Source organism: Nematolebias whitei, chromosome 21 (genome assembly GCF_014905685.2).
Source record: "Nematolebias whitei isolate Nwh7 chromosome 21, NemWhi1, whole genome shotgun sequence".
In the NCBI taxonomy this organism is placed as follows: domain Eukaryota; kingdom Metazoa; phylum Chordata; class Actinopteri; order Cyprinodontiformes; family Rivulidae; genus Nematolebias; species Nematolebias whitei.
The window spans coordinates 34,407,818-34,413,104 of record NC_056518.1 but is presented as its reverse complement, the minus strand read 5'-3'; positions in this window follow the sequence as shown (position 1 = coordinate 34,413,104).

Sequence of the window (5,287 nt, the reverse complement as noted above, 5' to 3'; positions counted from 1 at the left end):
TATGCCAAGTCATTAAACTCTATAGAGTTTAATGACTTGGCATACTTAGCAACAGGCATGCTTGACTTACATACTTGAGCAAACTTGTAGCTCTCTTTTCTTGACAGGACTCTTTTCTTTGCTATTTTTATTTTGAATTTTTAAGCTACATGCTGACCCCCTGCTTTGATGTGTCACAGGTCAAAGTTTACGGGGTTAGGGGCGGGCACTGTCTCCTCATATCCGTCTTCAGTCATTAGAGGTCTGGAAATACTCACTCACCAGACCTCCTCCTCTTCCTTCTGCAAACTATCTGTCCATTTCTGATAAACAGCTACATCAGAAGAAAAGTTTTAGCTGTGTCAACAAAGAGCTCCAGATGAGATCCACCAGTGAGAAGCTTTTTTATGGTAAACAGCATCCACAAAGATATTATCCTGGTGACAAAAAGACTGAAGGAGATGAGTCACTCTTATTTTTCTGTGGAATTAGCTGATTTGGGGGCAACAAACAAAACTTTTAAACCAGACAAGAAGCGACAGTGATATGGGACGTTCAGCATATTTTTCAAAGTCCCCTCATAGTTCTTTGTTCAGCACAGAGCCTCATATTTCACCTGGTTCTATTCTTTGACTCAGACACTTTATACCACCTAAGATTTGATCAGCTATCACAAAAGTAACATCTGTGGGGTCAGTTTTGCTTTTCACTGACAACGACTGCATTTTCATTCAACCTTTGACACAGGCTGTACAGGATGGTCTCACTGAGCCACGAGGACTCATTTACAAGAGGGACCTGTTACAGACAGAACAGATAAACAGTAACAATAAACTAGAGCAAAATGCAGTTTTAAAAAAAGTAGTGATATAAAACAATAAATCAGGGTGCTGTAAAACAGGGTAAAACACTAAACATACTAGAAATACTAGAAACAAGGACATATTTGCTTTGATTTTTCTATTGACGTTATCAAATGTTGTAACTCCCCTACAGAAATCAAGGAGGACATCTTCAGTTCCTGTTGCCAGGTGTTCCAGGTGCAGGAGTTGAGTAGGAAAAGGATTTTTTGCCAAATTGAGTCTGCACTGAGGGAACGCTGCAGTTAATGATGGCCTGAGAGCGCATGTTGTAACTGCACTGACGACATGATGTGTATCATACCATACCATTTTATTTATAGAGCACTTAAAACAGCGACAAGGCCAACCAAAGTGCTGTACAGACAGAACAACAGGTAACACACAAAGCAAAATACAAAATGAGGTAAATCAGAATATAGACATAAAAACGATGCAGATAATGACGACAAACCAGTGTGGAGCATACAGGATCAAACACAGATCATCTTGTGTTGAAAGCTACTGAATAGTAGTGAGTTTTTAAACGGGACTTGAAAACCGAGAGGGAGGGGGCCTGTCTGACAAGCAGAGGTAACTCGTTCCAAAGTCTTGGTCCTGCTACAGAGAAGGCCCTGTCACCTCTGCGCTTAAGACGAGTTCCTGGAACTGTGAGGAGCAATTGGTCTGCTGACCTCAGGGAGCATGGTGGGACATACGGTTGTAGCAGATCAGAGAGATGGGGGGGGGGGGGGGGGGAACACTGTTCAATGATTTGTAGACATACATGAGTATTTTGAACTGGATTTGAAGGTGAACCAGTAACCAGTGCAGGGAGGCCAAAACTGGTGTAACGTGCTCTCTTTTGCCTGTACTGGTTAAAAATCAGGCTGCTGCATTCTGGACCAGTTGTAGTCGTGCAATGGAGGTTTGTAGTGTGTGAGATGTGTGGGAGGAGATATATGAAGGCAGCAGACCAAGGAGGGATTTATAGATGAAGATGAACCAGTGTGAGAGTCTACGTGTAGATAAGGATGAACTGACCAGTGAGTACTGGGTGCAGTGATGGGTACGGTAGTTACAACCAGTTATGAATCTTAGCGCGCCATGGTGGACAGCATCCAACATCTGCAAGCAGCTGGCAGGAGCATTCATGTCAATAAGTTCAAGTTCAAGTAGGTTTTATTATCATTCACATCACATGTGGTACATGAGGTGGAACAAAGTTATGAACACAGGGTCCCAGTTACATCCAACAATAGCAAAAATATAAATTATAAAAAGAAACCATCATTAGGATCTAAGATATAAACTAAGAAATACGCTAAACGCTAATAGTGCAAAAACAATACATCGAACAACAGCAGCACGAACATGAGTCTGTGTGAGCAGATGAGTACGAATGAACACAGCAGCATGAAATAATCAGCAGCATGAGATCAGCAGCAACATGATGTGATTTTTCAGTGATTCTCCTGGTTGGAGATTATGAGTCTAACAGCCTCAGGGTAGAAGCTGTTCCTCAGTCTAGTGGTTCTACACTTAATGCTCCTCAACCTCCTTCCTGAGGGGAGTGGGTCAAAAAGTGTGTGTGCTGGGTGAGTGTGGTCCTTCATGATGCAGGTGGCCCTCTTCCTGCATCTGGAGGTGTAGATGTCTGTGATGGTGGGGAGGCTGATTCCAACATCTTCTGTGCAGCCTTCACCACTCTCTGCAAAGCTTTTCTTTCTGCAGCTGTGCAGCCTCCATGCCACACGTTGATGCTGGAGCACAGGATGCTCTCCACTGCACACCTGTAGAAGGAGGTGAGGACTGAGCTTCCAGACCAGCTCGTCTCAGCCGCCTGAGGAAGTAGAGTCTCTGATGAGCTTTCTTCATCAGGCTGGTGGTGTTGTTGCTCCAGCTGAGGTGGTTGTTCAGGTGCACACCCAAGTACTTGTAGCTGGAGACCACTTCCACTTCCACACTTCCAAATAATGTCACCATAGTCAATGGCTGGTAGAAAAGTAGCGTTACAAGGCATTTTCTGGAATTAAATGGGTTGTGGTTAATTAATCTGACAAAAAAGCCACAGAAATCCTCTTCACCTGTGCATATTTGAATATTGTACTTGAATGACTTGTTTCTGTTTATATTAATCACTTGCTGTTTGTTAGTTTTGAGCGACACATTCAGAAGCAGAATGTTGTTTTCTTTCAGCTGCTTCTTTCTTCAGAGGTTTGAATCCCCTGACCATTAGAAGGCTGGAAGGTGAAGAACCCACACCTGCCTCCACCCTCAGAGCCCTCAATGGTCTTAAGCTTAATATATTGTGGCCAAGTCAACCAGTGGCCACCTTCTGTGTCCACCACTTCACCTGGTGGTAGATGGTTCTCCCTCCACTTGCCAAGATCTGTGCAGTTTTGGACAAGCAAACAAACAAACAAAAATTTAATAAAGATACGCCCCTTCTTTTACACAGTGTAACTTTTACCCACTCAAATATATTGCACCAAAAACATTAACATTTATTTGCATTCTTTGTTTAATTCCAGTCCAGAAACATACTTTGCTGGAAAAATGCGTACATTTGCTGTTTTAAGCCCTCCGTGACATGGGACATCGGCGTAACACTTGTTTATCTGGTGAAGAAAGATCTTTCCCAATATGGAGAATCAATTAATTGTTTTTATTCTGAGAGTGAATAAACTGGCCTGTAGAGATGGATTGAATCTTTGTTAAAGTAGACTGAAGCATACAGAATCAAAGTGGACCGAACCCGAGCAGACACGTGGAGGGATGGTCCCTCTACCCGTTCTTCCCTGGGTTTGTTATTAGAACAATGTCTTCGTTGTAGCAACATTAACTAATCTGATGAGGTTTGGGGATGGAAAGGAGAGTAGAAGGAGTGACGGCAGGAATGAGATGGCGAGAAAGAGTGAAAGATGCTTTAACAGAGAAGCAGCCAGATGAGAAAGCCTTTAGCAACGACTTGGCTGAACTCACTGTGAACCCTGTTAGATTTGTTTTTCCTGGAGTCTGTTGCTCGCTCTAAAGGGGCCAGATTTTCATGCCTCTCCCTGGACTGCTATGAAGCTAAGCTGAGGGAGATGATGATGAGATGATTGAGCTGAAGAGGACAGGATGGAGGCTTTACACAGGTTATGGAGGTGAAGGGTGGAAAGCCATTATTTGCTGTTTTAACAATCTTCTCTTAAGTTTAGCTGATTCTGGTGGGGTGTTCCAACTGGCCAACTTGTCTTCTTAATTAAAAACAGTTGCTCTATTAACAGGGGTGTTTCATTTGAAACAACTCTTTCTTATTGACAGGGCTGGTGTGAGCCGATGGATCTTTGCTTTAGCCCCCACCTCCCATGCTAACATGTGTTTGTGTTTTGTTCTCAATAACATGAACGTTATGTAATTTTTACACAGTATCTGGTTAATCCAAACGCTGACTAATGCAGTGCACACAGAAACATGAACGTTTATAGAAACAATTAGAGGTGTCCTGATCAAGTCCACATCAGCCTCCTGGCGTGGCACAATGATGAAGTAGTTCGAGGCGTCGCCTCACAACAAGATGGTTGCAGGTCCACTTCCTGGCCTGGAGCCGGAGTCTGCAAGTTGTGCTATGGGTTTTCTCAGAGCACTACAATTTCCTCCCACTGACCAAAAACACGCGTGTTAGGGTAAGAAGCCTCTCTACACTGTGCCTAGGTGTGAATGGTTGGTTGTCTTATTTCCTTTATATGGTTATTAACAGCCTTGGTGAACTCTGGAAATTATATACAACTAAATATGGATAAAAATATAACATATCTCATTATTTAATAGATATTTAATAACTTATTTTAATAGTTTTATGATTTTCCTTATGTTCTTATTTTTGATGCACCGTGTTCACATAGTTTGTATGATTGTGTCCTCTGTAGTTTACTGTTGTTGTAAATGGGCCCACTACCTCAACATACTCCTGAGTTTAAAGGAGATACATTTCTTTGATGTCTTGCATTCTTTATGCAACTTTGATTTGAATACACTGCTTTTTATAGATTTACCTGACACATTTGGCATATTTGCACAAAGTACTAGTATTAGTATCGTCAATACTAGCCTGAGTTTTACCCGGTATCGTATCAGACCAGAAATCCTGGTATCGAACAACACTAGCAACAACGCAAATGAATTCAGCGGAGAAGAGTTCGACTCAGAAACATGGTGTGGGGGGTGTGTGGGGGGGGGGAGGGGGGGGGGGGGGGGTGGTTGCAGGGACGAAACCCCCCCCCCCCCCCCCCCCCACACTATTTGCATTCTGGCATCAATCAGTTTACAAATTAAGCCCTGAGTGGAAGGGATGGATGGATGGAAGTGATGGATGAATGGATGGATGGATGGATGGATGGAAGTGATGGATGGATGGATGGATGGATGGAAGTGATGGATGGATGGATGGAAGTGATGGATGGATGGAAGTGATGGATGGATGG